The sequence below is a fragment of the Mercenaria mercenaria genome, chromosome 16 (genome assembly GCF_021730395.1).
Source record: "Mercenaria mercenaria strain notata chromosome 16, MADL_Memer_1, whole genome shotgun sequence".
NCBI lineage: Eukaryota > Metazoa > Mollusca > Bivalvia > Venerida > Veneridae > Mercenaria > Mercenaria mercenaria.
The window spans coordinates 57409886-57437674 of record NC_069376.1 but is presented as its reverse complement, the minus strand read 5'-3'; the positions used below and the strand labels follow the sequence as shown (position 1 = coordinate 57437674).

At 37.1% G+C, this 27789-nt stretch overlaps 1 protein-coding gene across 1 annotated transcript in view; it reads right to left on the bottom strand.

Annotated features, from left to right (window-relative positions):
* LOC123541152 (uncharacterized) overlaps positions 1-27460 on the bottom strand; it is a 68411-nt gene extending 40951 nt beyond the window's left edge. The window contains exons 1-6 of the mRNA XM_053527176.1: positions 27339-27460; positions 21557-21639; positions 18589-18659; positions 15417-15617; positions 13991-14138; positions 387-1903 (exon numbers count right to left, since the gene is read on the bottom strand). The gene's annotated coding sequence lies outside the window, so the exon portion shown is untranslated. The remainder of the gene's footprint in view (positions 1-386; positions 1904-13990; positions 14139-15416; positions 15618-18588; positions 18660-21556; positions 21640-27338) is intronic.
* Between the last annotated feature and the right edge of the window lie 329 nt (positions 27461-27789).

Below are 27789 nucleotides of genomic sequence, written 5' to 3'. Positions count from 1 at the left end.
ACACAATTTTAGGTCATATGGCGACTTTCCAGCTTTAATGGTGGAGGAAGACCCCAGGTGCCCCTCCGTGCACTATTTCATCACGAGCGGGCACCTGGGTAGAACCACCGACCTTCCGTAAGCCAGCTGGATGGCTTCCTCACGTGAAGAATTCTACGCCCCAAATGAGGTTTCGAACCCACATCGATGAGGGGCAAATGGTTTGAAGTCAACGACTCTAACCACTCGGCCAGTTCCTTAAACCGTGAGTACCTGATAGTAAAATTTTGACTCAAATCTTTACCACAAGTTTGTCAAAATATTGTATCAGGTGTGCACTTACAGGTGTAATACATTCTGAAAGAAACTGAAACAATCAACGACTCCCTATATATTTACTAACTTACCACTTGTTAAAGGTTAGAGAATATCGATGGTGTGTCCCCTGCTATATTTTTCATTACACAACTTTTTCTTCAATGTTCTATACTACATAAAGTTATTCTGTTAAAATTCGCAGCATGGCAAAATGTCAAAATCAGAGGTCCCTCCTGCCGAATGTTTCTCCTGACGAATACAGATTCTGAAGTTCCATCCATTTCCACTTGAAACCTATTTTGACACCTTTGTTAACTAATAGTGAAGATTATCCTTTACTACATAGATTCCACCTTCTTTGGCACATCAGTTTTGACCAATCTATTTAAGCCTACTTTTTAGAAAGCACAACTTTCGTCCTAGATCTAATTTCGTTTTATTAGCCTTAGCTTTTGTGTTTATGACTAAGATCCTAGTTTTCTTCACATTTTCTGTTTCTTGGTAGTTACAGGCAAGACATCCTTTCTTTCTCTTATCAACATTAAAGCCAGCATACCAAATGCTTTTATTTGTACGTATCTTTCTCATAGATTTCTGTGTTTGCTTCACCACCATTTCCTCCGAGTCAGAACCTTTATCTGCAATTCGTCAGGTTATTCTTACTTTACCACTGTGATATAAGAAGTTCAACCTTATTACAAATTCAATGTCCAAACTGTATCTCTGTTACCAACTCTGTTTGCCTCTTTGGGTGAACAACAGTTCTAGCATCATTTACATTTTCAACCTTGACCTGTTTCAGAATACCCCTTTTCCAATTTGCTTTACAACTGTTTTCCTCACATTATCTTTGATCAGAAATACCTGTTCAAGATATGGACAATTCTAAAGCATCTGAGCTTTCCAATGCATAAATACTCAGTAAAGTATGACTTTCCTGTTTAGTTGCATCCTGGTCCATTCAATCGATTCATCTCCGACATTTTCAATACATGCAGCTTTTCTGTCCAACTTCCGTTTCATGAATGGAAAGTTTTGAGTCTGTCTCTATTGTCATTTTCAGTAATTTTAACCATCTTTGATATAGCTGTATCAGATTTACCTGACATCTTCAATATTTGAAGTTTCCAAAGCATCTTTACCATTTGTTTCTCTTTTTCACTACTGACTTTTCCTCCAACTTTTCAGGTCACAATATAACCTTTACCTTCTTTATAAAACTGTCAGCTGCTTTTTCAGATTGATATCAACTGCCATTTTGACATGTTTTAAATATTTCTAAACCTGTATGTTTTGGTTCATTGATAAACATTTGACTTTAACCTGATCTGACAGTATGAGAACTGATTGATAAAAGTTGCATATATAAGCATCAAATTGGTTTCTGTTTCAATGTGTGGTGAGAAAGCATTTGTAACTAGATCTTTCAACCTCTCTGTCAAGATTTTCATCAAACAGTTTAAGTTATAACCATTCCATCCTGTTTTAGAGCACTATTGCTCATAATAGTACAGCTCCAGTATATATGGATTTCTTTTGAGTTAACAATGTGATAGCTTAATCAATCATCGGTCCTCCATCAGAAAGGAACAGCCATTTCAGCAACCTGCAATGGTAAATTGCGAATTTGAGATTTTCATATGTTTACTGACGATACTTGTTACACAGGGGTTTTTCAGCCATTCCCCCAGGGTCAAAGACTATATTTTTCAAAATTACACAAAAAAAACAAATATAAACAAAGACAGCTGTCATTTACCTGACTGTTACTGTTTGGCACTGAATATAACTTGACAAAAAGTTCCATGAAAGGTAATATTATGAATTTTCTTGGAGCTCTGGTGGCCTTTAAACAAGAGGCCCAAATGGGCCCAAGTCCCTTATCTGAAGTGGACCTAGACCATCAGACCTTGCTACTAAACAGGTTTGGTGAAAACCCTTCAAGAAGTTATCTAAAACAATTTTTTCAATGATTTGACCTAGTGACAAATTTTCTAACTTTAAGTACCCCACTTTTGAACTTACAGACATTGAAACCTTACATTGTGACTGAAGATTAATTTTAGATTAATTTTGGCCTCCTGGTGGCTATGTTCTTTAACGAAATAGAATGGCTTAAGCAATTTTGGTAGAAAGTAACCTAGAGATCATTCCTACAAAATATTTTTGAAATCCGGCTAACAGTTTCTGAGAAGGAGGTTTTTTAAAGATTTTCCTTTCGGCTGCCATGGCAACCAGAGTTCAGAATTAATTTTATTTCTTTGCGCAATTTTGAAAGGGGCCACCCAAGGATGGCCTACTGACCTAAAGATCATAAAGGCATACATTCTGACCAAGTTTCATAAAGATTAGGCCGTAAATGTGGCCTTTAGAGTGTTCACAAGCTTTTCCTTTCATCTGACCTAGTTTTTGGCCCCACATCATTCACTTAAGAACCTGACCTAGAGATCATCAAGACAAACATTTGGACCAAGTTTCATAAAGATTGGGTCAAAAATGTGGCCTCTAGCCTGTTCACAAGATTTTCCTTTGATCTGGCCTACTGACCAACTTTTTGACCCCACATCAGTCAGGGGTGTAACTGTTTCAAGTTATCACAGTTTATAACCCACTTGAGTTATTGTTTATACTTTCATAACATTTTGAATGAGACTAATGCAATTATTTTCAGAATCCTTGAACTTTAATCTTTCCAGCTATGCAGTATAAAGTTTTACGCAAGGCTGATGAAGTTTTACGCAAGTCTGATAAAGTTTTACGCAGAAGTTTTAAAGCTATAAAACTCTTAACATCCCATTATGCTTATCAGGTAATGATCGGACTAAAAGAGAATCTGATTAACCACAGTTTGCTACTAATTTCACTTTGAAGGTCACTTTGTGAGAACAGCAAATGGACTTTCTTTGAATAACTTACCCGAGTTAACTATATTTTATAACTAATACAGGTCATAAAATGCTTGAAAAAGTAACTGAAATAGGTTATATAACTTAAAACAGTTACACCCCTGACTGCACATGACCCAGTTTCGAACCTGACCTAGAAATCATCAAGACACTCATTCTGAACAAGTTTCATTAAGATTGGGTCACAAAAGTGGCCTGTAGAGTGTTCACAAGCTTTTCCTTTCATCTGGTCTACTGACCTAGTTTTTGACCCAACATGACCCAATTTCAAACTTGACCTAGAGATCATCAAGACTAACATTCTGACCAAGATTCATAAAGATTGGGTCACAAATGTGGCCTCTAGAGTGTTCACAAGCTATTCCTTTGATCTGGCCTACTGACCTAGTTTTTGACTTACATAACCCAGTTTCCAATTTGATCTAGAGATCATCAAGACAAACATTCTGACTAAGTTTCATTAGGATTAGATCACAAATGTGGCCTCTAGAGTGTTCACAAGCTTTTCCTTTGATCTGGCCTACTGACCTAGTTTTTGACTCAACATGACCCAGTTTCGAACGTGACCTAGAGATCATCAAGACTAACATTCTGACCAAGATTCATAAAGATTGGGTCACAAATGTGGCCTCTAAAGTGTTCACAAGCTTTTCCTTTGATCGGGCCTACTGACCTAGTTTTGGACTTACATAACCCAGTTTCGAATTTGACCTAGAGATCATCAAGACAAACATTCGGACCAAGTCTCATTAAGATTAGATCACAAATGTGGCTTCTAGAGTGTTCACAAGGCAAATGTTGGCAGACGACGGACGCTGACGGATGCCGGACAATGACCGGTCACAATAGCTCACCTTGAGCACTTTGTGCTCTGGTGAGCTAAAAACAGTCAAGAATAAACATGATAAAGAAGTATTACCATGCAATACAAATCCTCTACCTGCAATGACCTTGACATTGCGATTCGGTAGTCCCTTTACATACAAAATTTATTATTTCATCAACTAAGGTCAGCACCTGTGGAAAGTTCTTATATGCAGGTGCATGTGTATGAAGTTTCACATAAATGCAGTTTGAGGGGAAATGAGGAAATGCTGAAAATTAATTATTTCAAAGTAGTGGTTCACAGAAACCAAAAAAATGTTTATTATCATTTTCTATTCACTAATAAAGTTTCATGGACATTAGTCACCTACATTATAGATTTCAGGATTCATATTATACACAGTATTTTCACGTTTCCGTTGCCAAAGCAATCAAAATTTTTGTCCAAGAAAAGAATGATATAACATGCATAATCTCTAAATTGCCACTATACACAAAGCAAATGTCATGAACCTTTCTTATATACTTTTGGAATATCATAGAATTCAGTAGGTTTTTTTGGACGAACAGTGAACCTGAAGTCCTCTTTGGTTGAACCGAAAGGTTACTAGAAATATGTCAGTGTCTGGTTACAGGAAAATTCGCAGGCATAATAACCCACTGCTAACTGTGGTATAAATGCCATTGTATCAGGTAAGTAGGTTATACTAAGGTCAAAAATAGAAAACTTGACTTACAGTAACCTCCCTTATCAATAAATAGAATCAACATTTTGACGAATTTTAAACAAGAGGATCAGTCATGATGACCCTGAATCGCTCACCTGAGTAATATGAGCCACATGTTTCAAATGGAAAACCGACGCTAAAATATGAGAAAGTAGGTCAGTAGGTCAAATTCATGGTCACTGAAAGACAGTTTTAGGATTGGTGTGCAAAACTGTCCATGTCATCAAAATTTCAAGGCTGTATCTTAAACAAGAGGGCCATGAAGACCCTGTATTGCTCACCTGACCTACTGACCTAAGATCATCAAGATTAACATTCTGACAAAGTTTCATTAAGATATGGTCATAAATGTTGTCTCTAAAGTGTTAACTAGCTTTTCCTCTGATTTGACCCGGTGACCTAGTTTTTGACCCCACATGATCCAGATTCGAATTTGACCTACAGATCATCAAGATTAACATTCTGACAAAGTTTCATGAAGATAAAATTATAAATGTGGCCTCTAGAGTGTTAACAAGCTTTTCCTTTGATTTGATCTAGTAACCTAGTTACGGATCTCACATGACCCAGATTAAAACTTGACCTATAGATCATCAAGATTAACATTCTGACCAAGTTTCATTAAGATATGGTCATAAATGTGGCCTCTATAGTTTTAACAAGCTTTTCCTTTGATTTGACCTGATGACCTTGTTTTTGACCCTACATGGCCCCGATTCAAACTGGACCTTGAGACCATCAAGATAAACATTCCGACCAAGATTCATGAAGATAATCATAAATGTGGCCTCTACAGAGTTAAGAAGCTTTTCCTTTGATTTGACCAGGTGACCTAGTTTTTCACCCCTGATGACCCAATATCAAACTCGTCCAAGATTTTGTTGAGGATTAACATTCTGACCAAGATTCAATAAGATTGGGCCAAAATTGTGACCTCTAGTGTTAACAAGCTTTTCCTTTGATTTGACCTGGTGAGCTAGTTTTTGACCCCAGATGACCCAAAATCGAACTCGTCCAAGATTTAATTCTGAGTAACATTCAGACCAAGTTTCATTAAGATTGAGCAAAAATTGTGACCTCTAGAGTGTTAACAAGCTTTTCTTTTGATTTGACCTGGTGACCTAGTTTTTGACCCAATATCGAACTCGTCCAAGATTTAATTGAGAGTAACATTCTGACCAAGTTTCAATAAGATTGGGTCAAAATATTGACCTCTAGAGTGTTAACAAGCTTTTCCTTTGATTTGACCTGGTGACGTAGTTTTTGGCCCCAGATGACCCAATATCGAACTCGTCCAAAATTTAATTGAGAGTAAAATTCTGATCAAGTTTCATTAAGATTGGGCCAAAATTGTGACCACTAGAGTGTTAACAAGCTTTTCCTTTTATTTGACCTTGTTTTTGACCCCGGATGACCCAATATCGATTTTATAGAGGGTAACATTCTGATCAAGTTTCATTAAGATTGGGCCAAAATTGTGACCTCTAGAGTGTTAACAGTCAAACTGTTGACGACAGACGACAGATGACGACGGACCACAGACACAGAGCGATCACAAAAGCTCACCTTTGAGCACTTCGTGCTCAGGTGAGCTAAAAACAAGAAAGTAGGTCAGTAGGTCAAGGTCATCAAGGTCACAGTCAAGTGATCCCTAATCACTTGGGTCATCAGATAATTATAATTAAACAGTCTAGGAAATATGACCTGATAATTTTTGAAGTATTTTTTTCCTATATAACTCATAATCATATTAAGTGACCCCCGGGCGGGGCCTTTTTTCATCCCAGGGACATAATTTGAACAAACTTGTAAGAGATCCACCAGGCAATGTTACATACCAAATATCAAATGCCTAGGCCTTGAACTTTCAGACAAGAAGATCTTTAATTTGTTTCCTATATAAGTCTATGTTAAACTTGATACCCCCAGGGCAGGGCCTCTTTTCACCCTAGGGACATAATTTGAACAACTTTGGTAGAGAAACACTAGGAAAGGCAACATACTTAATCAAAAGCCTAGGCCTTGCAGTTTCAGGCATACAAAAAGATTTTTTAAGTTTTTTTTCCTATATAAGTCTAAATGTAAAACATGAGACCCCCAGGACAGGGCCTCTTTTCACCCCAGGGGAATAATTTGAACACTTTTGGTAGTACAAGGCAATGCTACATACAAAATATCAAAGGCCTAGGTCATGTGGTTTTAGACAAGAAGATTTTAAAAGTTTTTTACTATATAAGTCTATGTAAAACTTGTGAACCCTGGGGCAGGGCCTCTTTTCACCCCAGTAGCATAATCTGAAAAATTTTGGTAGAGGACCACAAGGCAATGCTACATACAAAATATCAAAGGCCTATGCCATGTGGTTTTAGACAAGAAGATTTTTAAAGTTTTTTACTATCTAAGTCTATGTAAAACTTGTGACCCCCGGGGCGGGGCCTCTTTTCACCCCAGGGGCACAGTTTGAAAAATCTTGATAGAGGACTATAAGATGATGTCACAAGCCAAATATCAAGGCTCTATGCCTTGCGGTTTTGACAAGAAGATGTTTAAAGTTTTTCCTTTCAGTTGCCATGGCAACCAGAGTTCTGCATGGAATAAAATTCTTTGAATAATTTTGAAAGGGGACCACCCAAGGATCATTCTTGTGAAGTTTGGTGTAATTCTGCCCAGTGGTTTTCAAGAAGAAGATTTTTTAGAAAATCTTGACGGACAGACGACTGACGACGCACAAAGGACGACTGACGACGGACATTGAGCGGTCACAAAAGCTCACCATGAGCCTTTGGCTCAGGTGAGCTAATAAAACAAGAGCTGTCACTATTAATGACAAATGCCCCTGAAGTAGGCCCAAGAATGCCACAGCTGTATTCGCAAAATATCACATATCATTTTGTGACCTTGACCTAAGAGACCTCGGTCATAAGTGTGACACATCTCAATATGGTTAACTTTTGTGTTTGTGTCAAATTATTTTCAAATCCCTTGATAAATGGCATAGTTATGGACCAGACAAGAAACACTTTTGACTTCTAAGTGTGACCTTGACCTTGGAGCTAGGGGTCTGGGTCTTGCACATGACACCTCATCTCATTATAGGGAACATTTATGCCAAGTAATTTCAAAAACCCTTCATCAATGGCAGAGTTATGGACCAGACAAGAAACAGACCATGATAACATTTGACCTTTGTGTGACCTTGACCTTGGAGCTAGGGGTCTGGGTCTTGCTCATGACATGTTGTCCCATTATGGTGAACATTTATGCCAAGTAATTTCAAAATCCCTTAATGAATGGCAGAGTTATGAACTGGACACAAAACATACCGTGTTAACCTTTGACTTGTAAGTGTGACCTTGACCTTGGAGCTAGGGGTCTGGGTCTTGCGCATGCAACTCATCTCATTATAGGGAACATTTATGCCAAGCAATTTCAAAATCCCTTCATCAATGGTAGAGTTATGGACCAGACAAGAAACAGACCATGTTAACCTTTGACCTTTAAGTGTGACCTTGACCTTGGAGCTAGGGGTCTGGGTCTTGCTCATGACATGTCATCTCATTATGGTGAACATTTATGCCAAGTAATTTAAAAATCCCTTAATGAATGGCAGAGTTATGGACTGGACACGAAACGTACCCTTTTAACCTTTGACTTGTGTGACCTTGACCTTGGAGCCAGGGGTCTGGGTCTTGCGCATGACACGTTGTCTCATTATGGTAAACATTTATGCCAAGTTCTTTCAAAATCCCTTCACTGATGGCAATCAGAGTTATGGACCGGACACGAAACAGACCATGTTAACCTTTGAAAACAATAGAATGACCACTTAAGGAATGAAAGAATTAAGTGGTTACAGAATGAATACAAAGGATTTCTATTGTCTTAGGCCACACCTCCTACCACCTAAGGTACCAATCGTGTGCTCGTCCGGACGCACGGATGGACGGACAGTGCGATTTTAATATGCCCCCGAATTATTTTTCTCTTCAAATAAGGAGAGGAATGACAAATAACATTGCTTAATATCACATGATAATTTACATAACATATATTTTTGATGTTTTCTTTTTGCCATTTTTTGTTTATTCACTAAAATCTATTGTGCAATATCGTGGGTCCTTTAACACACTATTCACTGTGTTCTATTTATCATTTCGAAACTATTCATAACTATCTTTACGTCGAATAAAAACATAATAATTTTCCGCCATTTTCCATCATGTTTTCTGCACAATTAGATCTAGAAAGAAATGCTCAAAAATATGCCTTGAATGGGCTTTACTTCTTTCATTAATTGATTGTAGCCATTTTTTTATGTTATTAATATCTTTGTAAGCCATTCTTTATCCTAAAACAATAAATATAGAAAATTCAACGTTTGTTTGATGTTAGTTTACCCATCAAACCAATCGATTTTCTTGGATCATATTAAGGGAATTGGGTCAAGTCCAGTCTCATTTTTTCAGGCCAAAAATTGTCCTATACTAGTTACGACACAAAATCCCTCCCTTCTTACAAAAGCTTACTATATAGTATAATACATTGTTTGTTCTGATCAACTCATAAGAAATGATCTTTGAAAGAAGTTTGACAAGGTAAAATACCCGGTAAGTACATACAGAAATATAAATGGATCAGAAACAAATACGAAATACAGTCTAATAAGCACTTTGATCCTTCTGGTGTTACAAAATTACAGATGACATTGTTTGCTTGCAGATCAACTCAGTGCCATGTGATCATTAATGGATAAGTTATACTGGACTATTTACAACTTTGAGCTATACAATATATATGATATCCTCTAACAGGTACTGTGAATAGGGCATGGCATTGTTTATGTTTACATCTGTGAGTTTTAAATAGTTGCTCTAGTAATGACCCAAGTGTTGCCTAGCGGTCCTTCCGCTTGGATATACAAGAGCGCCGCCAAGCGGGGCAATATACGCCCGAAGGCTTACATCATAGGATGGGAGCAAAATTTTAAGAACTTTACTGTTGTAGCCCCAAAGGACTGGAACAACAAAAGGAAAACTTCAAAAAACAAAATCTTAGTCCACAAAAAAAATATTCAAAGCCTACAAAAAAATCCTTATCAGGTACAGGTCTGTAAAAATACACCTTAAAAGTGGAGGTACCATCCATGTTGTACCACAGAAAAGTGGTCTCGGGTTTTTCCCTACGGCCAATAATAAAAAAGTTTCAAAATAAGCTATTTATAGTAACATAAAAGGGAAGTAATTCAAAAAAAAACATTATTGTAAGTACAAAAAAAGAGATCTGCCAAAAAAAAACAAGAGCACAGCAATGCAGAGCAATATACACAAAGCAAAGTCATATATGACCTTTGACCCTTAAGTGTAACCTTGACCTTGAAGCGAGTCATCCGGAACATGCGCTCTGCACATCGTTACAATGTGGTGAACATTTCTGCAAAGTTTCTTTGAAATCCTTCCAGCAGTTCAAGAGTTCCAGAGCGGACACGAAACAAACTGATATGACTTTTGACCCCTAAGTGTGACCTTGACCTTGAAGCAAGTCATTCGGAACATGCCCTCTGCACGTCGTCTTGGTGTGGTGAACATTTGTGTCAAGTTTCTTTGAAATCCTTCAAGGGGTTCAAGAGTTACAGAGCGGACATGAAACAAACTGATATGACCTTTGACTCCTAAGTGTGACCTTGACCTTGAAGCTAGACTTCCAAAACATGCGCTCTGCACATCGTCTTGGTGTGGTGAACATTTGTGTAAAGTTTCCTTGAAATCCTTCAAGGCGTTCAAGAGTTACAAAGCGGACACGAAATTGCTAACGGACAGACGGACGGACAGACGGACACCAGCATCATAACATAATACGTCCCTTCGGGCGTATAAAAACTCCATACATTGTTTTTGTTTCCACCTAATTTATTTTCTGTCACCAATAGTATAACTTCTAACTGACAGAGCTGACAACCTTAATCTAACATGAATTAGCCTTTAGCCTTTCAACTTGTCATGCCTAGGCCGCTCTGCTTCCTGCTCTGAAACTGTATAATTTTACTCCGTTTTTATACAGATCAGGTGAATATCTCATTTACATAAGCAGAATAATGAATTCTGGTTAAAAGCAAAAGTAACAAGCAAATTCGATGAATTGGTATCCCCCTCCGAAAGGGTTTTGGTGAGGAATGGCAAAAAAATATATCCGACAAAAAGTTAAAGATGTTACTAAGAAGCAAATAATTTCATTAGTCAAAATCAATTTATAAGAAAACGAATGTTTCAAGTGTACGTAATAAATGTATGTAACGTTGATCCTGATTAATGAAATTATTTTGAATGGAATATGTTTACTATAATAAGCTTAGCTTTTAGAATTAAATGGAGTTATTTGAAATGTGAGCTTGAAGTGTAACTAGAACAAAACATTGTCTTCGAGTAGTTTGGCACCAAGTGTTGCTGTTTAATATGTACATTTGAAAGTCCTTAAGAGAGCACAATCAAGTAAGATATCTTGAACATGGCTGGCAGCAGGGTGGATGTGGTTACAACTTCACCTGTTGAAGGTTTGAACATGTTTTTAAACAAGAGGGTCATGATGACCCTGAATTGCTCACCTGAGTAATATGAGCCACATGTTTCAAATGGCAAGGTCAGCAGGTCACATTCATGGTCACTGAAAGACAGTTTTAAGATTGGTGTGCAAAACTGTACATGTCATTCAAATTTCATGGCTGTATCTTAAAAAACAAGAAAGTAGGTCAGTAGGTCAAGGTCACAGTCAATTGCTTGGGGTCATCAGGTAATTATAATCAAACAGTCTAGGAAACATGATCTGATAATTTTTGAAGTATTTATTCCTATATAACTCATATAACAAATGAACCCCAGGGCGGGGCCTCTTTTCACCCCAGGGGCATAATTTGAACAATCTTGTTAGAGATCCACTAGGCAATGCTACATACCAAATATCAAAGGCCTAGGCCTTAACTTTCAGAGAAGAAGATTTTTTAATTTTTTCCTATATAAGTATGTATAATTTGAGACCCCCAGGACGGGGGCCTCTTTTCACCCCAGGGGCATAATTTTAATAATTTTGGTAGATGACCACAACGCAATGCTTCATACCAAATATCAAAGGCCTAGATCTTGCGGTTTCAGACAAGAAGATTTTCAATATTTTTTCTATACAAGTCTATGTAAAACTTGGGACCCCCCGGGGCAGGGCCTCTTTTCATCCCTGGGGCATAATTTTAACAATCTTGGTAGAGGACCACAATTCGATGCTTCATACTAAATATTAAATGCCTGGGTCTTGCTGTTTCAGACAAGAAGATTTTCAAAGTTTTTTCCTATACAAGTCTATGTAAAACTTGGGATCCCCCGGGGCGGGGCCTCTTTTAACCCCAGGGGCACAATTTGTAAAATCTTCATAGAGGACCATTAGATAATGTTGCATGCCAAATATCAAGGCTCTACTCCTTGCAGTTTTGGACAAAAAGACTTAAAGTTTTTCCTCTCGGTTGCCATGGCAACCAGAGTTCTGCATGGAATTCAATTCTTTGAATAATTTTGAAAGGGAGCCACCCAAGGATCATTCCTGTAAAGTTTGGTGTAATTCTGCCCAGTGGTTTTCAAGAAGAATATTTTTTTAGAAAATGTTGACGGACACACATCGCACGACAGACACTGAGCGGTCACAAAAGCTCACCATGAGCCTTTGGCTCAGGTGAGCTAAAAAAGAATGGAAAAAAGAAATTATTTTCTTTGTGGGAGTGAGGGGTGGGGGTGACCATGTGAGGGTACAAAAATTCACATGTTGATTATAAACATTGATGAAAATTAAAAATGAAAAAAAATGTTGGGAGGGGGAGGGATGTGCATGATCGGGGTGGTGGTCATTACTGGGTGGAGGAGCGAGGTGGGGGAACTGTACAACTTTGCATGTTGATAGATATTCATAGGTTTGAAAAAAATTTAAAATAATTTTTTTTTTGTGTGGTGGGTAACAAGGTGGGGGTACACAACTTCACATGTTTAAATGTTGATGGAAAAGAATGAAAGAAGTTTAATGAAATTCTACCAAATGGTAAGTTTGTTATGTTTTAGTGGCACTTCATGTGCCCTTCGTGAGAAAAACAACATGTTTTTTCTGTAGTGACAAGTTTATTAATTAACCTCGATTTTTCCTTATTTTGTCTCGCCTTTTTCTTACTTATAAAATATACTCTTTCAATAAAAAGAAATTATATTAACAGTTACTTCTTTACATCTCCAATGGAAACAAAGATTTTAAGTTCATTTAAATGAAATTAAATTCTTCATCAATTTGTGTACAGTGGGGAATGGTTTGTCTAACTGGAAATAATTACTCTTAGGATAATTGGCTGAGCACCCAAAAATTGCTAATTGCAATTAGTTACTCAGCTTTACTTGACACTTCCTGGATTTTAGAGTTTTGACAGGACTGAGTGCAAGTAGTTACTCAGCTTTCCGTTACTCTTCTCAATTTTAGAGGTTGACACTTCCTTAGAAGTGGGTATAAAGCTTGTAGAATGGTTATTCAAATCATTCTACCAGGTTTCTCTTACTATCATCACAGTAAACAAGGATAAAAGGTCACAGTAGTCGCGGGTTAAAAGGTAACTGTGTTACTTTTTCATATTTCATGTAAGTTTATATTAAATGTAGTGTTTCCCCGATAAATTGTCAACAACAACCCAACGTTTTTTAAAAGGGAGGTGTGATACATCAACAGAGAATTTTGGACAGTAAATTTCATTTTCTTTTATAGTAATACAGTGAAGTTCATTTGCAGATTTATATTATTAGGACAATGTATAACACTATTATATTTACAATTTCAGAACAGTTGAACAGCCAATCCTATAAAATAGTTGGGTTTTTTTTACCTACCGTTGATCATGTTGTTTATGTCTTGCATGTGTTGCATAAATAGTGTGTCTTAATCAAAGTTTAGGGTTTTGAAGCTATTTTATATTGTGTTAACAGACATAAAAGTGAAAGTCCACCTAGCTACAAAGAAGAATGGCCGACAGCACCTATAGAATAGGGAGCAGTGGCCAACATGGAGGCCGGACTTTTACAAAGTCTATACCCACTATTGGACACAGCAACTTACAGTCGGGTAAACGAACAATAGGTCGCATTGTGGTGACATAATTAACAGTTAATGGACATGGATAATGCACAGTAATCATTGGTGATAAACACAAAAGTAAATAAAACATACCTTCGGGAAATCATGATTCTCTTGACGGACACTGTATACATTAAAGTTCATTATACAAATCACTGTCCGGCAGTCAACTGTCAATCATTTAGCACAAAGTCCAGTATAAAGGTCCCTCTAGAATCGATTCTTCAAAGAACAGCTTGTTCTACAAAAAGTACACAACGCTATACATTTATCTATCAATAATTTCATTTATGTCTTGGGCACAAGTCATCTTAAGCGATACCATCAGAAAATAGCTAACAGCGTGGATGACGTCAATGTGTATCAGCTTTACAGAGAAACAATTAAACGACAGATGGGCATGGACTCGTGTGGCACCATACGGGAATGGAGAACTAAACTTGTTCCACCTGGTAGAGAATTCAGCAGCGCCGTGGCGCAAGTTAAGTGGACAGTGCAAGCAGATTATAGACTGTTTTTTATTACTATAAACGGGTTGGCAGAAATCTTGGACATTACCAACTCACATTTCTGCCTGATAGAATACGTCGAGTTGTGCAGCCCACAGAAGGTGCGGGCTATTCTTGAAATATTTTAGAATATTTTAGATTTTATTTCTGAACGTTTTGATAAGAAACTTATTTCTAAAACTTTCAGCAGTTTTTATACAACTGTTGCATGTAAACTTGAAAAACTCCCTAAAAGTGTAAACAAATTTTGTAAATGTTTTGTAAATGCATTTTATGCAAACAAAGGTGTTTTTCCAAATAGTTTCTCTTTTTCAGTCATGTCAGAAAGTCAAGTTCACTCAGTGCAAACAAAGCTACTGGCTTAGATAGTATACCTTCCCGTTTCATTAAAGATGGGTCACCTATCATTGTAAGTCCCTTAACCCATATAGTTAACTTGTCCCTTATACAAGGTGTTGTACCTGATGATCTTAAGTCTGCTAGAGTTGTTCCCCTTTTTAAGAAAAATGATAAACTGTCTATTGGTAACTACAGACCAGTCTCAATTTTAAATATAGTTTCTAAAATCCTTGAAAAAGTGGTTTCTGACCAAGTTGAATCTTATTATAAGGATAAAGACAATACAAATTTCAGTCTGGCTTTAGGACTAGGTTTTCTACTGATACTTGTCTGATCTACTTAACAGACTTTATCAGGCATGAAAATGATAAGGATAATGTTGTAGGTATGGTTCTATTAGACCTAAAGAAAGCATCTGACACTGTTGATCATTCCATCCTTTTGATGAAACTTCAAGCTTCTGGTCTTGGTAATGACATTTTAAGGTGGTTGAAGTCCGAACGACCCCACCCCGGATTTGTTTCCCATCCCACACTGTCCCAAACCCTGTCTTACACAGGCAGTCATATAAAAATCTTATAATCTCCTACATTGTGGAAAGCCAGCAAACCTTTAAACTATATGTAGGAGTTGTTTTATTTAAATAAGTTTCAAAATTTTATCAGACTCACCTGAATCACTGACAGCATCATATTCACAGACTGCAGTGGTAATTACTGCAAGTATGCAAGTATATTTTGAACTTCTTCAGAAATGGCTGCATCATACCAAAAGGCCTTCTACCATCTAACATTATGCACACAGAAGAATTTCTCATGGAGTTTAAGTTCTATCACATCTGTGAACTGACCAACTATTGCAAAGATACCGTCCTGAAAAATGTATAATTCTAAGCAAAAATGGGGCATAATTCATGAAAAGTGCTGATGTTGAACAACTACTTTAAGTTTGAATCAAATCCTCTCTATAATAACAGAGATATAATGAAAATGCATTAAAATTAACCTTAAATTCTAAATAAAAGGGGACAAAATTCATAAACAAGAGGGCCATAATGGCCCTATATCGCTCACCTGTCATCATTGCACTTAAGGACAAGCAGGTCAAACAAGAGCTGTCGGAGGACAGCAACGCTCGACTATTCAACAGCCTTGTCAATTGAATGAATACAAAAGTTGAAAAAGGGGCATAACTTTGTAAAATGCAAAGTAGAGGTATTGAACCTCTGTACTGCATGTCATATCATGACAGTGAACAAGTGTGTGAAGTTTCAATCCTTTCCAATTTGTGGATACTGAGATACCAGCTTACATACAAAAACTTAACAAAAAACTGCTAAGTCAAAGGGGCATAATTTTGTAAAAATGCCAAGTAGAGTTATGGGACCTTCACAGTGCATGTTAGATCATGACAGTGAACAAGTGTGTGAAGTTTCAATCCATTCCAATTAGTGGATACTGAGATATCAGATTACATACAAAAATTTAACCAAAAACTGCTAAGTCGAAAAAGGGGCATAATTTTGAAAAAAAGAGAGTAGAGTTATGGGACTTGCTTAGTGCATGTCAGATCATGATAGTGAACAAGTATGTGAAGTTTCAATCCATTCCCATTAGTAAGTACTGAGATACCAGCTTACATACAAAACCTTAACCAAAAATTTCTAAGTCGAAAAAGGGGCATAATTTTGTAAAAAAGCAAAATAGAGTTATGGAACCTGTGCAATGTAGATCAGTTCATCACAGTGAATAAGTGTGTGAAGTTTCAATCCATTCCCACAAGTGGTTACTGAGTTACCAGCTTACTTACAAAACCTTAACCAAAAATTTCTAAGTCGAAAAAGGGGCATAATTTTGTAAAAAAGCAAAATAGAGTTATGGAACCTGTGCAATGTAAGTCAGTTTGTCACAGTGAATAAGTGTGTGAAGTTTCAATCCATTCCCACAAGTGGTTACTGAGATACCAGCTTACATACAAAACCTTAACCAAAATCGGGACGTGGACGCGGACGCAGACGCCGACGCCGACGCATGGGCGAGTGCAATAGCTCACTATTCTATGAATAGTCGAGCTAAAAATCATAATCAAGATCTATCAAAAGAATCATGAGAAAATATAGTTGAAATTTTCTTAAAGGTACAGAATGATATGTCAAAATACACCTATAAATTGGAGGTACCATCCATGTTGTACCACAGGAAAGTGGTCTCGGTTTTTCCCTACGGCCAATAATAAAAAAGTTACTAAATAAGCTATTTATAGTAACATAAAAGGGAAGTAATTAACCAACAGACAGAAAGACGGACTGACAGAAGGACACCGAGGCGATAACATAATACGTCTCTTAGGGCGCATAAAAAGGAATGGAGAGCTAATGGTGATACAAGTTGTGTGCAAATTTGGTTAAAATCAAATCATAAACGAAGCTGCTATTGTGCAGACAAGGTCAAAATAGCTAATTTTGGCCCTTTCAGGGGCCATAACTCTGGAACCCATTATGGGATCTGGCCAGTTCAAGAAAGGAACCAAGATCTTATGGTGATACAAGTTGTTGTGCAAGTCTGATTAAATTCAAAACATAAATGAAGCTGCTATTGTGCAGACAAGGTCAAAATTGCTAATTCTGGCCCTATCAGGGGCCATAACTCTTGAACACATAATGGAATCTAGCCAGTTCAAGAAAGGAACCAAGATCTTGTGGTGATACAAGTTGTGTGCAAGTTTGGTTAAAATCAAATCATAAATGAAGCTGCTATTGCGCAGACAAGGTCAAAATAGCTAATTTTGGCCCTTTCAGGGGACATAACTCTAAAACCCATTATGGGATCTGGCCGGTTCAAAAAAGGAACCGAGATGTTATGGTGACACAAGTTTTGTGCAAGTTTGATTAAATTCAAATCATAAATGAAGCTGCTATTGTGCAGACAAGGTCAAAATAGCTAGTTTTGGCCCTTTCAGGGGCCATAACTCTGGAACCCATAATGGGATCTTGCCAGTTCAAGAAAGGAACCAAGATCTTATGGTGATACAAGTTGTGTGCAAGTTTTGTAAAAAGCAAATCATAAATAAAGCCGCTATTGTGCAGACAAGAAATTGTGGACGGACGGCGGACGGACAGATGGATGACGGACGAAGGGTGATCACGAAAGCTCACCCTGTCACTACGTGACCGGGTGAGCTAAAAATCGGTGCCAAAGTTATGGTCCTTGTGTCATATGATGTGAGTGATAAGGTGAAACAACTATCTTAAGTTTGAATCAAAATCGGAGATAGAGTGAAAGTGCATCAGAACTTTAACTTGAAATTCTAAGTAAAAGGGGAGGAATAATTCATGAAATATTGGTGTGAGAGTTATGGCCCTTGTGCCATACGATGTGGGCAGTGATGAGAAATAACTATTTTTAGTTTGAAACAAATCCATCATGTAATTACAGAGATAGTGCAACAAAACTTTAGCCAAGGTGCGGACGCGGAAGGATGCCGATGCCTGGTCGAGTAGAACAGCTCTCCATACGTCGCATAGTCATGCTAAAAATAAGTTATCTACAGGCATTCAGGAATTTCTTTGCTTAACATGGATGTTAATAATTTTGATTTATATTTGTGTAGATTATATATCAAAATATATATCCAAAATTACAATAACATCTTTTCGCTTTAAGACCTACCAACATCCATTTTTTAAGTGGGGAAAGCACACACTTACTGATAAAATATTTTTGAGTCAAGTGACAAGTTCTGACAACATGTAAAGATATTTAATTTCTCTTATAATAAAGTAACATGTAAATATCTGACAGACTTTCATAAGGCATATATTAACTAGTAAGACTCGGTACTTACCCAATTTAGACATAACTTTACCACGGAGATGACCATGCATGTTTCTCTGCATTCGGCTAGTACTAGGCACACTGAAAGACAGTAATGTAACATTTCAGAAATAACAAAATATGTACAAGTACAAAACAAAAGGTATCTAATACATATTTTCAGTACTAGGCATTTCAATATTTTGTGAATATTTTGCACATTTTTTATGTATAGAAATTATAAGTCAGCATGATTATCAGGCTATTAGAAAATGAAAATATTAAGGCAGATTTGTTTATGGTAACTAGGACCTACACCTATTGCTGAATTAACCCTTATCATGCCTTTGCGAGCAGTGTAGATCTTGATTAGCCAGTACATCTGTGCAGTCTGATCATGATCTGCACTGTTCGCCATTCAGTCGTTATAGTTTTGGTAAGCACCCCTTTTAACACTTAATGGTACTGTCCAAAATTGAAGGATGGACAAGTTCATTATAGAAATTTAGCAAGGTAAGGGTTAAATCTTGTCCTATTACTATTTGCTCCTGAGCCTTAGTAGGGTTCTCTGCAAGTTGATTCAGAATGTTCAACTGGAGCCCATGCGGGTATACCTCTACACACGTACCTTGCACACCTTTACATGTGTTGCTATTTTGACACGAGTTAGTGGGCTGGTTGTTAAAATGTCATGCTGCGATGCATGGAAATATCACAACTTTTAAGAACATTATGGAAGTATTCAATATATCTATATTTTACAGGTGTGAATTGTCAATTCTGATTGTACTTGAAATACTGTCATACAATTTTTTTGTTTACATTTCCAGCAGGTGCGCGTCTCAACATCAGAAAAAGAAGTAATCATAGTATTGTTTTATAATTTTTTGCTTGGTTTTACAAGCAAACTATCAAAAATTAAAAAATTTCTAACTTTTTAAAAATCTAATATGGTTAATGCCTGTCGATGTATCTTGCCAAAACAAAGTAAAGAAAAGATATGGACAGAATAAACTAGAAAATGCTTTTGTGAAAAAGCGCATGTCTCCCCCAATGCAAAGTCCTATATGCAAGAAGTCAATAGGGGTCAGAAGCGAAAGTCAAAGAGACACTGATGGTTGGCTGCAATAGGGATCATCTACTTGGCATGTTCAGTCATCCCGCTAAATTTCAACACTCTTGGCCTAGTGGTTCTCAAGTCACTGTTCAGGCTCCTGTGGCCTTGACCTTTGATCAGATGACCTCAAAATAAATAGGGGTCATCTACTCTGCATGTCCAGTCATCCTATTAAGATTCAACATTGTAGGTGAAGTGGTTCTCAAGTTATTTCAAAAAATGATTTTACATGAACAGGCCACTGTGACCTTGACCTTTAATAGACTGACCCGAAAAAAAATAGGGGTCATTTACTCTGCACGAACAATCATCCTATGAAGTTTCAACATTCTGGGTCGAGAGGTTCTCAAGTTATTGATTGGAAATGGTTTTCCATGTTCAGGCCCCTGTGGCCTTGACCTTTAACAGAGTGACCCTAAAATTGTTAGGGATCATCTACTCTGCATGACAAATCATCCTATGAAGTTTCATCATTCTGGGTCAAGTGGTTCTCAAGTTACTGACCGGAAATGGTTTTCAATGTTCAGGCCCCTGTGACCTTGACCTTTAACAGAGTGACCCAAATATCGTTAGGGGTCATCTACTCTGCATGACCAATCATCCTATTAAGTTTCAACATTCTGGGTCAAGTGGTTCTCAAGTTACTGACCGGAAATGGTTTTCAGTGTTCAGGCCCCTGTGACCTTGACCTTTCACAGAGTGACCCCAAAATAAATAGGGGTCATCTACTCTTCATGATCAATCTTCCTACGAAGCTTCAACATTCTGGGTCAAGTGGTTCTCTAGTTATTGATCGGAAATGGTTTTCAATGTTCAGGCCCCTGTGACCTTGACCTTTGACGGAGTGACCCCAAGATCAATAGGGGTCATCTACTCTTCATGATCAATCATCCTATGAAGTTTCAATATTCTGGGTCAAGTGGTTCCCTAGTTAGTGATCGGAAATGGTTTTCAATGTTCAGGCCCCTGTGACCTTGACCTTTGACGGAGTGACCCCAAAAACAATAGGGGTCGTCTACTCCAGCAGCCCTACAACCCTATGAAGTTTGAAGGTTCTAGGTCAAATGGTTCTCCAGTTATTGCTCGAAAATGAAGTGTGACGTACAGACGGACGGACGGACGGAAGGACAGACGGACGGACAGGGCAAAAACAATATGTCTCCTAGGGGAGACATAATTAATATCTCTACTTTTGTTACTATGCCCAACTATCAGCCTTGTCAACTGTTGGGATACAAACTTTGTACAACAAAATTTACAAAAAAAATAAGGATACAACTCAAATGAAATTCAGCCCAATCTGTAAGTGATGGCATTTTCTACTGTACACTGTGGTCTAGTGCAACAAGTATTGTAAACAATTTGAAATATGACAAATCAAAGGCCATAACTCTGCTGAAAATCACTGAACTGAAGCATACCAATGTACTACTAGGCTTGGCATTGATAACTTTAATGTAAGGTATAGTGGAAATCTGCCCAATGGTGTACATGTAAGAAAAGTTGCCAAATTATCATAAAATTTAGCAAATAAAGGGCCATAACATCCTGGAACATGCTGACAACATGCATAATAAGACTTGAAACTGATCACTCCTGTGAGGTTTGGTGGAAATCTGCCAGGGCTATTATACAAGAGAAATGGCTAAAACATCATAAAATTTGACAAATCAAGGGTTATAACTCTGCTGAAAAACAACGAACCTGAACATGCTCATGATATACTCAACCAGGCTTGGCCGGAAGTAATTCCTGGAAACAGTTGCACAGACAAGGTAAAATGCAACAAATAAAGTGCAATAACTACACTTAAAATCACTGAAGCTGAACATGCAAACAATACGCAAAATTAGATTCAACTTCAATTTTGTTTAAAACCTACCTTTACACTTTTTTTTTCAATTTCTGGACTGCTGTCCACAAATCATAACAGCATTATATTATATACATGATTGTTACTCTGTCCTGAAATGAATATTATAATAAGTGATTTTACTGAATAAACAAGGCTACTAGTCACATTGTCCAATCAGGCTTAAAAACTCAGTTGAGCCTTTATTGTCCAATGGGGCTTATTTCTATCAACAGAAGTAGGGAATATTGTTTTGTTCATATAAAACTAGAGCTATCACTTAAGGTGATGAATGTACCCCCCGCATGCACTGACACAGTACATTGCAATTTGACGCACACAAGATTGCATAATTACGTGGACTGTATGTATATAGACTGTATGTATACAGTAAAGTAACAAAAAACAAAGTCCCATAACTATGCAGAATATTTATCTAAAAGAATGTAACATGCACCATGTACAACTAGGGTTTGTACTGATCACTTGTGTGAAGTTTCATTAAATTGTGTGTAAGGGTTTGGTAGATTAGGCATGCACAAGATTGCATATGCAGACTGTATGTACATAGTGTGTTAACAAGAAACAAAGTCCCATAACTCTGCAATTTTTGTCGCTGAAAGAACCTAACATGCCCCATGCACAACTACTGTTGATACTGATCACTTGTGTGAAGTTTCATTAAATTGTGTCAAGGGGATGAGGAGAGATGGTGCGCACAAGATTGTGTCTATGTATATAGTACAGTAACAAAAAAACAAAGTCCCATAACTCTGCAAATTTTTTTTCTGAAAGAACCTAACATGCCCCATGCACAACTACTGTTGTTACTGATCACTTGTGTGAAGTTTCATTAAATTGTGTCAAGGGGATCAGGAGAGATGGTGCGCACAAGATTGTGTCTATGTATATAGTATAGTAACAAAAAAACAAAGTCCCATAACTCTGCAAATTTTTTTTCTAAAAGAACCTTACATGCCCCATGCACAACTACTGTTGGTACTGATCACTTGTGTGAAGTTTCATTAAATTGTGTCAAGGGGATGAGGAGAGATGGTGCGCACAAGATTGTGTCTATGTATACAGTATAGTAACAAAAAAACAAAGTCCCATAACTCTGCAAATTTTTTTTTCTAAAAGAACCTAACATGCCCCATGCACAACTACTGTTGGTACTGATCACTTGTGTGAAGTTTCATTAAATTCTGTCAAGGGGATAAGGAGAGATGGAGCGCACAAGATTGCGTCTACGGACAGACGGACAGACAGACAGATGGACAGACAGACATCCTGAAACCAGTATACCCCCCCTTACAACTTTGTTGTCGGGGGGTACAATGACAGTTTTTTTTTTCTTGAAAATCCTTAGATATTTTTTGACATTGTTTGAACATATCATAAGACGTTTTTGAAAAAATGATCTATTGCGCCGATTTGATAAAAATTTACCCTTTTTAGAAACAAAATTATAGAAAATGGTTGGAAATGATGACACTTCCGAGTTCGGAAATCCCTGCCAGGGTTTTTTTCTTCAACCGTTTTTATAGCCGTTATTTGGCTATATTCCCAATGTCAACAAGAGTGCTAGAATGTCACAATATACGCCCGTCACAGCAAATTTCTTTACTCTAGCACCTGTATTTGCAAATGGAATTTTAATTTTGTGGTTGTTTAGTAATCATTGTAAGTCATTTGTTTTTCTAAGTCCACAAAAAAAACTCCTTACCAGGTAGAGATACCTTAAAATACATCTAAAATTTGAAAGTAACATCTATGTTGTACCACAAAAAAGTGGTCTTGTTTTTTCCCTACGGTCAATTATAAAAAAGTTACAATATAAGTTATTTATAGTAACAACTAAGGGAAGATAATCTTAAAAAAAAAAAAAAAAAAAAAAAAAAAAAAAAAAAAAAAAAATTGTAAGTCCACACAAAAATCTTTACCAGGTAGAGATTGGTCAAAATAAACCTCATAATTGGATGTAGCATGCATGTTGTACTACAGAAAAGTGGTCTCGATTTTTCTCTATGACTAGTAATGAGAAAGTTACAATATAAGCTATTTATAGTAACAACAAGGGGAAGTAATTCTAAAGAAGGGAACAGCGCATGACACTTCGTCTCATGACGGTGTATAATTGTGCCAAGTTACATCAAAATCCCTCCATGCATGAAGAAGAAATGCTTCGGACAAAGTCATTCTTGTATCTGACCTTTGGCCTCTAAGTGTGACCTTGACCTTTGACCTAGGGACCTGGTTCTTGCGCATGACACTCCGCCTCGTGGTGGTGAACATTTGTGCAAAGTGATATCAAAATCCCTCTATGCATGAAGAAGAAATGCTCCGGACAAGGTTTTCATTCTTGTATCCTTTGACCTCTAAGTGTGACCTTGACCTTAGACCTAGGGACCTGGTTCTTGCGCATGACACTCCGCCTCGTGGTGGTGAACATTTGTGTCAAGTTATATCAAAATCCCTCCATGCATGAAGAAGATATGCTCCGGACAAAGTTTTCATTCTTGTATCCTTTGACCTCTAAGTGTGACCTTGACCTTAGACCTAGGGACCTGGTTCTTGCGCATGACACTCCGTCTCATGATGATGAACAATTGTGCCAACTTTCATCAAAATCCCTCTATGCATGAAGAAGATATGCTCCGGACAAAGTCATTCTTGAATTTGACCTTTGACCTCTAAGTGTGACCTTGACCTTAGACCTAGGGACCTGGTTTTTGCGCATGACACTCCGTCTCATGATGGTGAACAACTGTGCCAAGTTTCATCAAAATCCCTTCATGCATCTAGAAGATATGCTCAGGACAAAGTCTGTGGACGCCACCCGCCCGTCCACAAGGGGCGTTCCCATAATACGTCCCATTTTTCAAACGGGCGTATAAAAAGTATGTTTTTTCCCAAAATGAGTGCAAAAATTCCCAATCTACATTCTGAAATTTTTTCTATCAAAATTGCACAAACACTGACAAAATTATGGACAATTTTGTAATGGAACTATGTTAAAGAGGTTGTACAATGTGAAACAAGTGTATGAGAAAGTACTTAAACATCCTTACTATATCCTATGGGACAAAATATTTCCCAATTTGGAACATTTACGTGTCAAAATTCCCAATTTTGGGGGTATAGGCTATGTTCCCAAGTTAGCTAGAAAAAACCCTGCCTGCTCTGCAGGTGTCAGCCATGATCTTGGCTGTTTATTGAAATTCTTTATGACTTCAAAGTACAACATCATTGTCAGCATATTTCCAGTTTAAGCATTCCCATACAGTACTACATACTAGTGATGGGCCGATTAGCGGATATAATCGATTGACGGCTAGAAAAGTCCAACCGATTCCGATAATCGATTATGCTTTCTCAGAGTCGCTAGCGTGAGAATTTTTGTTTACCTAGAAATATCCGAAATATGGACTACCTGCATGCATAACGGATAAAACAGAAGTGCCGACAATCAAACGTTAGTATTTCGTTTCAGTTATCCAATGAAAATGGATTTAACATCTTACAGTTAGGATCAGCTGTTAACATGGCGGTGTCCAAAGCGTCAATAAAAGTGGGGCAAAAACAATTGGTGAAACTTTGATAAATTTTCGTATTTTACAACGGTATGCCCGAGGGAATTTATCTGTTGAAACTGGACATTAATGCCGTCAAATTTCCGTGTCCATGATGTAATTTCAATGGAAAGAACTTTGGTGTTTTTATGCAGTTGCAGTTGTCATCGAGTTGTCATGATTTTTTTCTGCCAAAATTCCGTTTACCCAGTATCGCTGACCAGTGTATATATGGAAACAGATTAAACTCTGATTTTTATCTGATCATTTTTTACAAAGCTTCATGACATTGTTATATGCCATAGCAACAAGTAGTTGGAACATGGTGCTAACCAAAATGAAAAATATTACCGAAAAATAACTGAATTCATTTAATGATTTTCTACAATCACTATTTTTGTCAGCCAGAGAAAGACTGAAATATCTGTACTAACTTGCTGTATGCTAGATATGTTACAGGTACAGGTATACCAGTCAACTGTCAAAATTTTAATGACAGCTATGAATCTATGATACATGTATAATAGTTGTTTCCCTGTCTGCAACTAATTAGTCATTACTAAACAAGTTTCTGTTTACCAGGAACCAGCTTTAAAACATCTGATTAATAGTAGTTCTTTATTTTTCAAAAGAGCATATTATGAATTTTAAGTAAAACAGTCACTTTAAAGACATGACTATCTGAATAAACAAGTATGGAAATAAATAACATTCAACCGATTATTTTTCTGATACATCGCATCGGTTTGCTAACCGATTCCAAACGATGTCCCATCACTACTACATACAAATGTTTTTCTAGCCATAATTTAGTACCGGCTAATATCACCCTAGAAATTATGATTAGAAATGGGATTATCGTCGCACCACGTAATTTTACGCACACCTATTTCGACGCCATTTTGTTTTGACCTCGTTCTCGATTAACTTGGGGTTTCCGATGATGTAGTTACTCGGTGTAACGACAGAAAACATCATGGTTAATTTTACCAATAAAGAAGTTGGAAAGTTCAGATTTGAAGATATTTATCAACTTACATTTACCCTGAACATGATTTTTAATGTTTCTACTAATGCAAATTTTCATCCGTTTTAAAAAGGTCACAATGGAAGCTCAGATTAAAAAAGTTACTGGAAATTTTGTTTTACGTCTGCAGCCGACTTTGGTGCTATCAAGGTCACATCACTACCATGTGACATATGTGACTTATGTAGTCGCACTATTTTATGCACTGTTTTGGATGGTGTACGCATTATATATATATGCGATCATTACTACTCACTTCATTTTTGTTCTCTTGTCAAGTAGGCTGCGAACACTGGGTTCATCTAAAGTTTTGTATAAAACAAAATGTGCCCAATTCCTCTGTATTAAAACACTGCAGTCCAGAAAAATGCAAGAAAAAACATCAGACAGTGTGTATTAAAAAAGCAAAGTGAATATTTATGTTCTTAGCCCCTTATCATGTTCATAAATGTTTAAATGTTTTCAGATTTATTTATATCCTTTGGCCTTAATATTGACTATCTACTTGCATCTGCTTTTGTGTCAGGTTTTATTGCAGCGTCCATGACAGTTATGGTGTAGCACATTACTTACAGTGATTGCACAAATATTTAAGCCAATCAAAAGCTTCGTAACAAGTATCATGTAAGATGCGTCGAAATAGGTGTGTTAGAAAAAAAGTATGGCCGACCACACTAGTTGTAGTTTACCTTTTGATTTCTGGCAGTCAGTTGTTTAGAATAAGATGTTATTGGTATGATTCAATGCATAAAAGGTTTATGCACATGCAACATCTAATAGTGTCACGTATGTTACTGAATGAAAAAGCGCGGTCGGCTAGACTTTAGAATCTGTCCGTAGCTATTCTCGTTATTTGGGCATTCTTTTATTTATCGATATGGATATGGTGGCATGGATATATTTTCCTCGCCAGGTTTAGAAAATGCGGGGGGTGTGGGGGGCTGCAGCCCCCCAATTATGAAATATACAAACTAAAAAAGCCTTACCTTTATTTAAACCATACAGGTACTGGATATTGCAAATTATGCAGATTTTACCTACGGACAGATTCTAAAAGTGCTCCGCGCGGTCATGTTCCTTGTTATGTGCGTCGAAACTGGTGAGTCTGGGATATTTAATATGAAATCTTACAAGACCACCTTTGGTTTATCGCCGTTCATTCAATAATTTTCCACTGTCATTTAGAAAATCTGGCCTCGATCGAAACTTCTACCTTCACATAATCCAATTCCCATGATGCTCCACCTAGATTATTTCACACAAGTCCATAATAATTAAATAATTTTGTCAATATCTACATTCAGTTTCAGTTTCTCCTCGTGTTTTGGTTTTCCACTTCCGGCACCGGTTAATAGGAAAAGTGTATTCTCCGGAAAACCCGGAATTTTACGGCTAATCTCCGGAAATCACTAGAGGTCATAAAATAGTCATTTTAAAAAGGATTTGTCTACTTTTGGTAAATATCTAAAGTAGAGCCTCTGTATACCGATATATGTAAAGTTTATCTCAATAGCATAAAGTTTCCTAGTAATAAGAGGCGAAACAATAATTTATTTGATAATGATTTTTTTAAGAAAAGATGCACAACTTTGGTCGAAAATTTAAAGTATTATCGTGATAGGCTTAAAACCTTTATAAAATGTCTGCAGTATTTATACAGAAAA